This window comes from Protopterus annectens, chromosome 17.part0 (genome assembly GCF_019279795.1).
Source record: "Protopterus annectens isolate FY-2018-M chromosome 17.part0, PAN1.0, whole genome shotgun sequence".
In the NCBI taxonomy this organism is placed as follows: Eukaryota; Metazoa; Chordata; order Ceratodontiformes; family Protopteridae; genus Protopterus; species Protopterus annectens.
In genome coordinates, this window is record NC_056751.1 from 4,052,988 (window position 1) to 4,065,360 (window position 12,373).

Genomic DNA, 12,373 nt, shown 5'->3' on the forward strand with positions numbered 1-12,373 from the left:
CAGGCTGATGTATGATCAAATTATGCCAAATGCCGCAAGTAGCAAACATGCTGCGTGAAGTAGAAGGCTCATACTGAAGGGTCCCACCAACCTATCTAGGCAATAGAAATGGGCTTTAAGCAGGCCATACACTTGCTCAATGATTATCCATGACTAGGACCGAACGACGTCCTCAGCAGCTCCCTGGTAGTTATGGACTTGCATCATAACCCAGGTTTCAAGTGGGTAGTCTGCATCACTTGGAAAAAAATGGGGTAGTTCGAAAAAAAAGGTGTGATTACTTGATATAACCTACATCATGCTATAGATGCAAAAAAGACTATGGTTAATGACAGTATTTGTACTAACGTGACCATGAGGAATACTGCCATGGAAAAAGAAGCAGTACAGTGAACCTGTGTACCAAATGTAGGAACTGTAAGCACAAGATGCTGGGCCATCATGTTGGTAATGCACCCTATGGATCACACAGTACCTGACAGTTGGTGGAATGATAGCCCCTCATGTTCCAATATCACTCACCTTGAGATCCAGATTGGGCCTTAATAACAACATAGGTACAATCTATCTCACTAAGCACCTCAGAAAAGTGAGCCGTTTGACAGAAGGCATGCATGGTACAAACACTGTCCTAAGGTGGCACTGGGAAATAGAGTGATGCACATGTGCCAAATGTATGCCATGGAACTGCTGAAGCATCCTCAAGGCAGACGTTTGTGAGATACCCTATTTGTTTCCAGTTTGTTGCTGGAAGTTCCTTGTGGCAAGTATACTGAGGACTATTCATGCCATGGTATCCGCAGGTATAGGGAGGCCGTGTATTACTCCAGTTCTTGTCTGTGGGCTGAAGGGACTCACTGAAGCCCATATAAAATCCCTATCCACTCTAAGCCTGTCTATTAATTTCTGATTGGCAAAGTTGAGATGAGTACATCTTCAGCTTATATGTCCTTCTTCTACGCCACTGAGCACTACTTCTCATAGCAGGTTTTTGATTCTCTCACAAGGATTTGGATTTATTGCCACAGATTGTTCAGCCAGTCCTCATTTCCATCTTATGTCCTGACTTTCATAAGTTTTTGTCAAACTGATTCTAAACGTTGCGCATAAGCACAGCTGCTGTCTTTGAATTGCACCTAAGCTGATCTTGTTTGCAACCTGCTCACAAATCTGCTGCACATATATGTAATCAGTATGAATAGCACCCATTGTTTACAATGTCAGGGAATGGATTCATATTGATTCTGCTTCTATAGTAAGTAACAGCAACTTTCTAATGGGTATTAAGAGACGTTTCTCTGGAAGAATTACAATTTGGCGTGTGCCTTTTTATTTTCAGTGGCTTTAGAATAAATTAAGACTATCATAAACATAATCAGAATATTACTGAAGAGGACTTATGCTTAAATAGCATTGTACTTTTATATATAGATACAATTTCATCGAAAAGGTCATCTTAACTGTATGTTAGACGGTGTACTACATATTGCTATGTATGTCATCTGTACAGCATTTTAGGTATCAAGACTAAACGTTATACAAGAGAATCTATTAGTATTTGTATGCAATAACATAAAAAAGGTAGCAATACATTGGTTAAACATTCAATGCAATGAGCAATTTTAAGAAATTTGTCATTTTTAAGTATTGAAGGGGTTAAGAATGACAGAAGAAATGGTTGTATTGATTCCTTGTAGAATTTAAAGAAATGCATTTGCAAGTTGTGGACTTGAATGATAAGCCAAATCAAAGCCAGACTGAATGCTATTCCAAGGCCCAGATTAAATTCAAATGACAATATTTTTTATCTTGAGAAGCTTTACATTGATTTCATTAATTATTTTACTACTTATTTCTCGATGAAAGGTGATCTACCTTTAAGGCTTTAACCAGGGTCCTAAAAATATCCCAAAAGTACAGTTTTTATCTTTGAAAATACCCAAATCTATGCCTTAAGCATATATAAATAATAACTGAGCTAATGCAAGGTCAGGGTAAGCAGTCTTACAGTTTACTGTAGATGAATGGTACATCAGGACTTGAGTTTTATGATTGACATCTCAAAAAGGATAGGTCCACACATACAAAGAAACCAACTTCTTAAAGTACTGGTGTGTAAAAAGAGTTGCATATTATTATATATGTGGCCACAGGATTGATGTAAAGCTGTCTGTGCAGGTATATAAAATTCTGTACCTATGGTACCTTTTGTATATGAAAAAGTTGAATGAAACATGTTTATATAAAAAAGAAACACTATCCAACAAATAACCTTTTTATATAAACATGCAGTGGTGACAGCCCCTATCTTCTGTACAACAAAATCCATGCCCTTTATGATTGTAATTTGGTGACTTGTTGCAGTACTTACATTGGAATATTTAGCTTAAAGTAGAATGCACACCTGGGGTAGTTACTAATATAACTAATGTCTTATTCCTTGTTGGATTAGTCACATTTATGAAACTCCATCATGTGAAGAAGATGTGGAAAAGGTTCTTAGAAAAAATCTAGATTACTGACTGCAAACTCACTTGCTATTGACTGAGGCCTTAAGGGCATATAAAAAGAGGATTAAATATTATTGACTTTTGTGCGGATGTTTTGGATAATTTCCCTTTATAAACAGTTGACTAATGTGTTTCACATTTCTAACTGCTGTGATATTATATACTTGAAAGAATGTAAAAATCATGCTTTCACTATTTCTTTGGATCCCCCCGTGCAAGACTGTATAGTGAATTCTTTATTTAAGGCTATACTGCAAGAATACAAACAGTTTTACATGTTTTCATATACTCATTGTAAGTATTTTCTCTGCTTCTTTATTACTTTTTTCTGTTTTTCTGCATGCCTTTATCTGCAGATTCACATAAACAGTTTATATATCTGCCTATTTATCTAGCTACTTAGCTATGTATGATTGCTATGCATATAACTTTATATAAGGGTCACACTGCTGTCTGACTGTTTTCTTCAGTAACCATAAGTTATAGTACTCCTGATACCCTGAACAAATTGTTTTTTAAGAAATACTGTTAGCAGAATTGTAAGGCAAACTGTTGAGCTACTGTGAATGCGTAGAAAGCAGAATCTCCTTTAGTTAAGTTGGGATATGCATCATCCCATACTAAAGCTGTATAAATAATGCTCAATTAATTATTACTAATTCAGAAGTCTGATTCATATTTATAAAGTTCTTTCATCAATGTGAACTGTATAGCAATACACTGTCCCAGTGATACTCAGAATTATGCTAGATAATGAAGATTAAAACTCATACTATACATTTAAAGATCCTTTATATGTGACCAAGAAATTTAGAACAGCTAGAATTGTATGGAATAACTCTAAAAAAGTCATTAAACCTTTTCATGTTTCTGGGTCACATACACAAAAGAGCTGTGATTTGTTACAAGTGTCACAGAACAGTGTGCAGGTTAAAGAGACCCTTGGCTTTACTCTGTGCAGCAAGTAAGCTGCACAGCCTGACTAGGGTTCGTGAAAGTCTCATTTGGGTAACCTTCATTTAAGTACTAGAAAGAGCACAGTGCTGCTATACTAATAAATTATCATTTGAAATCTTAGCTAAGAACATATTCAAATGTTTTGGAAGCATTTGTTTGGGTCACATTATTTCATTAGTTATTTTTATGGTCAGTTGAATAAAAAGGTTAAAAATCAGGGATATAAATTAAAACTTAAAAGTAGCACACATTCTTGCTTAATATGCTATGGGGAAATACTGCACTCTTCAGTTAATGTAGCTAAATGCAAATGGCACTACTTCAGCATCCCTGCTATGAATGGAACTGAATAATTTAGCATAATAATTTAAAGCCTTTTGACTTTACTACTTTTTTAAATTAGAACAAAGGACAGCTATGTAACTAATAGATTCTTCAGTGCCACTGTTTGCTTTTCATCAATATATATTCTTTCTAATGAATGTCATGTTAGATACTGCATAAAAGTAATGACCTTCACATATCACACTGTAATGCACAGCATTGCTGTTTGACTCACGGAACTGATTATGTGTAAGAAACTATTTTAAAAATGCATATTAAGGCACATTAGTTAGTGTGTTTTTGAAAATGTTATAAATTGTTCTAAGCATTTAAAGGAAACAAATAAAGCCACACATAAAAGTACAAAGGAAAAGTCACACAAACTGATGGAAAAGGCAAAAGAGTTACAGATTGTTTGATTAATTAAAAAATATGGAGATGCATGTGGATGCTAATGGCTATGTTTGCTACCAGGATTTGACCACAGCAATTAGTAGAACATTATGAAGTACCTCATTCTCAGAACTGCTGTAAAATGTTTTGTAGCATTTCTCATAGGTTTCTGATAACTTTATTTCAGTGTTCAGGTCCCTAGGCCGTAAAGAACAAAGACTCAATTAAATCAGTTCTGAACACATTATCTACCATCCAGTGATCAAATTTGGTTTTAAAAGACTCAATGTTAAGTGGCAGCCCAATATCAGTTGGTATATGATTACAAATTCTAGGAATCTGATGAGTTATATATTTCAGAATAAAACAATAAAAAGTATTGAAAGTGATATTATTTCTGTATTTTCTCATTTTAATAGAGAAACTGATATTACATACAAGCTGTAGCAATTCATCTTTAAAAATTTTATATTTACTTATAGCTTTTCTTCTTGTAAGCCTATAATGGATTGTAAATAAATTTACAGTTATGCTTCTATTAGAATAAGATAAGTGATGAACTGAAGGAATTCATTTTGTAAATGTTCTTTGAACAGATTCCAGTACTACTAATTGATGTCTATCATATTGGCAAAAAAGTGCTGTTATATTCTAAAACAGGTCAGATGTACATCTTATATAATTTAACCAGTCTTTCTTCATCTTGTAGAGATAAAGAACGGAACATACATCCCTTTAACAATAATGTACTTTTTTATAATAGTCACATGAGATAAAAAAGAAATAAATCAGATGATTTTATATATATATATATCTATATATATATATATATATATATATATATATATATATATATATATATATATATATATCTATATATGGATCTAGGATGTTTGATCGAGAGATCAAACGTCCAAATCTATAACCACTGAACACACTTTAACGAAAGCGCTTTAAGTGAAAAAGTTTTTGCAGGGGAGCTTTGCCCCCCCTCTGCCCCCCACACCCCTCTACTTTAATATTCTCTCTTTGAGACTGCACTACAGTGGGGAAAAGGGAATTTTCCCTTATCCACATGGTAGTACTGCCTCGGCAACAGGCATACTTATGCGAAAGTGCTTCTTCAGTGAAAAGCACTTTCGCATAAGTATGCTCGCATTTAATGGATTCGCATGTTTGATCTTTTGATCAAATGTCCTAGATCCATATATATATATATATATATATATATATAATATATATATATATATATATATATATATATATATATATAAAATGTATATATATATATATATATATATATATATATATATATATATATATATATGTATGTATACCCAGATCCTTAAAGTAATCAGTTTCAGATGCACTAAGAAAATATAACATTCTTTGAAAATTTGCGAAATAAAGTATGTCACTGATGTCTAAACTGTCAGTGCAGTACAGACTGCAACTATAGACATGGTTTGAAAAAATTGGAACCCAAGACATTGGCATAGAGAAAAGAAGACCTGACTGCAGCCCTGGTGCTCTGAGTTTGAATAGCAGTTTTGGTCACTTTTGGTGCCATCCTTGTTGCAGAGAGGAATAGAGAGGCTGATGCCTGCTTTATTATGTTGAGGTCATTGCCTAGCATTTCCAGTAGTGTGACCTGGCAGCATTTTACTGTGGAGGCAGGGCTGTCTCTTCACCCTGTCCCATTGCATGTCAACACACAGTTCAAGGAAGTAAGCCAGTGCACCTGGGAGAGAAAAGAGAAGCAATACATAAAAACTTGTACCTGAGGGTCAACCTGTTCCTCAGTGATAGGAATGAATGGGCCATTTGTTTGGGAGGAAAAGGCTGATGATCAAGCAGTGAAAAGGCTGATGATCAAGCAGCAGGAACAATGTGTCAAAATAAATAAAAGTGGAACTCAATTGTACTACTGAAATGTTGAATCAGTGTGATCACCATCAAAGAATAACATTATAGATTTATAGTCCATAGCAGGAACCAGATTCCTTGCATTTCTGAAGGTGACCTCCAGATTGCATATAGTAGCTGTGAAATGTATATTCCTTTCAGCTACTCATTGTTCTTCCAGGGTTCAAACTCATAGGTATAAATAGAACTTGTTGGTTAGATGTCAACATTCCATACACTCAGGCAGAAGACAGCTTAAGGCATTCCTTCATTGTTGATTTTTTTTTTCTGTATGGAAAGTTTGTCTTCATTTTCTTTGATAACATACATATTTAACTGTGTTAAAAAAAAAATAACATTCCATGTCAGTAAATTTAAATATGTGGAAGCCTGTTTCACCAAAGGGGTTTGGGCACTAAAGTTAGTAGACATCAGCTTACAGTTTGTCCTGTCTCCTATCATCTTGCCATATGTTTCCAAATTTCTACCTTTTCTGTAGCTATATGCAGTTTTATGAATTACCAAAGAGTACTAACAATATGAACAGCAAGTATTAAAACATGTGACCTGTGCTTTTCTACAAGGACAGGCACTAGGGAATAGCATAATGTTACAAATGAAAAGAAAATGGCTAGTGGCCCACACATACCTATCGACTGTCCAGATTTTTGCCTCATATTTTTGATCTGTAGCTCATAAAAAATTGTATTTCTTACAAGCAAATTATTGATGACTGAAGTCACTAAATAATGACAGACATTTGAGTTTCATACTTCATAAACCTTCAGAAAATCCGTGTTAGTGAAAAACCTATTAGTCTATCTACTTTCTAAGTTCATAAGAGCAATATTAAAATGTGTCCTTATCTTTGGGCCTTTTCACCCATTGTTTTTGCTTTGTCCAGAAATACTGAGCTTATGAAGTATGGCCCCAAGTATTATGTCTCTCCCACTATAGATGATATGTTGTTACAAGTGCTTCTGTCTGGAAAATATCTATGTATAGTCAACCCATATTTAATGACACTAGCTTGAAAGATCACTAGTGATAACCATGCATTGGCTGCCCAAACAAAACCCCAGCAATAAGTGAACTAACAAAGCTAGTTCTGCTTAACATAGAACATATTCCGAGCAGAATTATAACACAGCTACTGACCACACAGTGGCAAAATACATGCCAGTCTTCATTTGCCAACCACACCTATTTGATGATTACATTTGATAGCAGAACAACTTATTTTGGCAAAACAGACAGCTCAGCACTTCCACAGAGAAGTGCTTTGTTGTGCGAGACTTTTGATTGCACTCTTTCAATCTTGGCACATTTACCAGCATATGTAAAGTACATAGATTAAAAGAAAAAACGTGCAATTGCAGTTTATCTCATCATCATACCCTTGCAGTTTATATGTACAAGTAATCCAGTGACTAAGCAGGATAAACAAACTGCAAATGAAGTGCCACAGCAGGGAAGTAACAACATTTAACAACCCTGGAACTCATGCTTACCTGTATAGGGTGACTGCACCTTATCTTGAACTGTGGACATGAGAGATCACACACATTGCTTATACCTGTTTCACTCCCTTAACCTCTCCTTCATCCCTTCCCCCTAGTTTCTCTTTCACCAGTTAAGTTGGCTATAAACTCATGATATTCATTCTCAGAACCATCATATTCCTAATAAATAGGTTTCAATATTTAAGGAATTCAGAAGAGAGAACCTTATACAATTATATGATAAAATCTCTAAATTCACCCATGACATCACAACCATTGACCCACAAGACCATAGCCAATCTCTGTAAGGAGTTTTATATCCACTTGGACAAATACATAGCTCTAGCAGTCCCACCTATAGCCTAATTCTTCTTCTCTCGGCTTTTCCCAGTTAGGGGTTGCCACAGTGGATCACCTGTCCGCTCATAATTGGCAGTGGAATTTTACAGTGTCGGGTTGCCAGCCTGGTTCCCAACCTTCCACGGAAGGCACACACATGCACACACTCACACCTAGGGCCAATTTAGAGTGTCCAATCCACCTACAGCATGTCTTTGGGATGTGGGAGGAAACTAGAGCACCCGGAGAAAACCCACAGGACCACAGGGAGGACATGCAGACTCCACACAGAAGGCACCCCAGCCGAGGATCGAACCAGAGAACCTCTTGCTGTGAGGTGACAACGCTAACTGCTGCACCACCGTGGCCGCCCTTCCCACCTATAGCTGAATACAATGAGAAAATGTAAAAAGAAGCCCTTACCTTCTAATCAGGACAACTGACATAATTTAACTTTATAACAATAGAAAGAACATCTCTTTAAACTGTATAATAAGGCTAGAATGCTTCAGGAGGAGGATATTATAAAAGGTCTCATCATGCAAAGTACTGTAAGGACCTGTAAAGTGACTCATGAATAGAGATTCTCTGAAGCAAGGGATAACTACAAGTCCTTCTTTGGCTATGTTGAAAACAAAGAAATAACAGTCAACATTACCTGAACTTTTAGGACTCCTTTAGTATGACTTCAGTGATGTTGCAAATATAATAGTAAATACATTCTCTGCAAACTTCACCCCCAAAACACTTATTAAAACACTACTCATTACACAGTCCACTGCACCTTCTATCATTACAAAGGAATATGCTCTTAAGTTGTTATCAAACACCAAAACAGTTTTTCCATGGTTCATAGCAATATATCCTAGTGTGTAATAAGTAGTGTTAAACATGTTCTCACTGAATAACTATTATATTGCTTAACCTAAGCCTAGCCTAAGCTATTTTCCTGAATCCTGGCATACGGCTGTTGTGATACCCATCCACAAGTGTGGTCGTCCTATGGGCCCTGCAAATTACAAACAATTCAGTCTTAGGACTCTGTTCTTTAAAGTTATGAAGTACATAACCTATTTCATTAATTATGATTTTAACAATCTCATTAGGCAAGACCCACAAGGATGATCGTGTATACTAAACCTTATTAACTTCTTCAGGGTAGTCATGCAAGGTATAAACAGTTGCTATACTATTCAAACAGCTTATCTCAATCTGGCTAAAGCATTCAATACTATACTTATGCCAGAATTGTAAGGAAACTATCTGTATTAAACATAGAGTCTTATTTGGTAAGATGGATAGATAATAGGCTGAAAGATATAATCCACATAGATGTGTGTTGTACGTGCCTCTTCAAAATATTGCTAAGGTAACCAGTAGAGTCTGCAAGTTGTTTGTACTGGGCCTTCTCATATTTACAATCAGCCTTTCTCACCTCAAAATTAATTATCAGGACCTTTTGGTGACCAAACATGCAGACTACTACAAACTGGATGTTATTGCCAAAACCCCCTCAAACATCTATACATTTCAGAAAAAAAAATTATCTTAGTTGGTTTGAATGTTAAAAAGTGTAGTAACATTTCTTTTGGAAAGCAGCAACTACTAGCAATATAAAGTACACATAACATTAATTTAACAAATGAAAAATTACTCAGGGATCTGGACACCTTTGTTGGTAGCTCATTCTCCTTTTATTATCAAATGTCAGCTGTAGTCAGGAAATTCTGCTAAACTAATAGTCAAAGGTATTTCATCTTGATCCAATGATATTTTCCCTTATATTCTGCACTGATCAGACCCATTATATAGTACTATAGTCCCTTTGGGATGTAGGGTGTAACTCTTATGGCATATCAACAAGATAACTAACAAGATCTCTGATCTTAAAACCTTAGCTACAAGTAGAAGCTGGAAGCTCTGCCCCTGTACTCAGTGTCATATAGATCCTGAGGGGTGGTCTGTGCATCTGTCACATAAAATGACTTAAACAGACTACAACTTGTCACAGAGGAGAAATGATAACACAGCAGGCTCTAGTTTGCATATTTTATTTTACTAGCACTTTGGTAGGCATCTTTCATAGGGGGCGACACCAATTTTACATTGAATCCAAACAATATATAAAATAAAGTGCTTGCTTTTAAAATTCAGTTAAACAGTTAAGCATGTATTCACTTTAAGAGGCAAGAATACTTGTGTTTTATAAAGTCTTTCTTGCTGTTATACAATATGATGGATAAGTCATAACCATTTTACTGATATATTTTAAGATAATCATTATTTAAAATTTTATCAAAGCATGCCATTGCATCTCCACATTTAAACCATGAAGATATAAAGTATTATACTTTAAAATCAATCATAAAACACAGCCACCAGCAGCTCAAGCAGGCTGAAAGTCTGAAACCAGAACTATAATATATCAAAAAACTCAGCAGAAAGAACAGCAAAAAACTTCCAGGTATTTTACAGATTTAATGTATGAACTTCAGAGCAACTAGTTCAACAGTTTCACACAACATGCTTCATCAGGTTTCAAATTTGCATTAAAAAACAAAACTATTTAAATAAACTCATTCAGTAACATCATCCTAATTAACATAATAATCTCTTAAAGACAAACAAATCAGTAATAGTCAAACAACCTAGTTTAAAACAATAAAAACATGCATTACTTCAGACGTCACATTTTTTAAAAATGGTTTTAAATTACACATTTCCTTTCATCCTGGTAACTGATAACACCTTAAAATATTCATCCATTTTACTTCTAGAGCTTTATTTCAGATTACTAAATCCCCACCTCTGTCATAATTCTGAAGCACTTGTGTAATTGCAAATTTAAAGTGATATGTTTCATCATTCTCATTTATATACTTAGACGAAGTGCCCAGAAGTTGTTTGAACCATTCTTTCTGCTGAATTAAAATCATTCATCGCTATAATACACACACAAAGGCTACAGTATAACCAGGATTTAATAAAATCTATGTAGGCACAGTGTAGAGCCTGCATGGAATTTTACCTTGTTGGTGTATATGATTCACCCTCGGCAGCATGCCATGCATATTAATGATGGCATGTTGCTGAGGGAGAGCCAAGGAACACGGTTATTGAATCAGTGCAGGGAATGGTATAGTGATAACCATGTCCACAGAGTAGTAAGAGAGTCCCTGCACTGTGGTAGTGTTTTATTATTATTATTATTATTATTATTATTTTTTTAAAAGCATGTTTGCACAGCATGGAGCACAGCAATGCTAAAAGGCTCACACAGATAAGACACCAGACACCTGCCAGACATCTTTAGATTTAAATGTGATGTTTAAGCTTATCTAAGCATGTTTGCATGGTGCAGAGCTCAGCATTGCTTATATGTAGTTTGGTGGTATATGTGAACATATAGAGGATTTCTTAATATCCACATAGTTAAAGGGGTAGAATGACAGCTTTATGTGCAGCAGGTTCAGGATTTGACTACATAGAAGAGAAATTAGTATTTAATTTTAATATACAAATTTTGCAGACTAAGTTAATATATGACTTCACTGCACTCTGCTAAGCTCTGCTGAGACCTGCTAAAACCTGTTAATGCCAGATAAACGTGATAACAGCTGCCAATGTTTATACACTGCTTGGCACTGCTTGGCTGGTTTGCGTACTGCTAAGCTCTGCAAAGATTATGGTTCTATGGGTGTTCACACTTCTCAGGTCAGCTGCACTGGTGTGAGTGGTGCTAAGCAACATGGCATTTTTTTTGAATGTTGCCCAATGATGTGTAAAGGTAGGAAAGCAGCCTATATTAAACCCAATGGGTGGGAATACAGCAGAATCCATTGGAGTTCTTCCTCTGATGGGTGCTATGGAGGGTGTTGGTGAAGTTTCACATTTTTGGGTGCAGTGTTGTGGTATTCTGGAGTCCAGGGTCATGGTTGGACTCCTAGTTAAAAACCATGAAGACCGGCTGCTGTAGGGAGGCATCCAGGGCTCAGAGTGTAAGGCAGAGGGCTGGCACCAGCTGGCCAGAGAACTCACCAGTGTTACTGGTATCTGCTGGATGGGTGAGCAGTTTTGTCCCACCATGAAGACCTGAAACAATGAAAGGGAGAACTCTTGGACATCTAGGTCTATGAAGTTCAGACATGGAATGCTCTACAAGTATGTAAGCAATTTTATCTCTGTTTCACGAATATCTAATTTGAATGTTTGCAAAACTGGTATGCATAATGATGTGCTTCTCTCCCAACAGATGCAGAAGAGAGGGCTCGCAATGTCGAGTCACACACCAGGCACCTGGCCAGGTTGTGCCATGAGTGTGGTGAGTATGGCTGTATTATGCTAACTATAGTAAAGGGTAGAGCATTTACTGCATGAAAGTATATACAATAAAATCTGTAGTGCAATAAATGTGGAATCAGAGCTGTTTTGCAAGAAATTAAT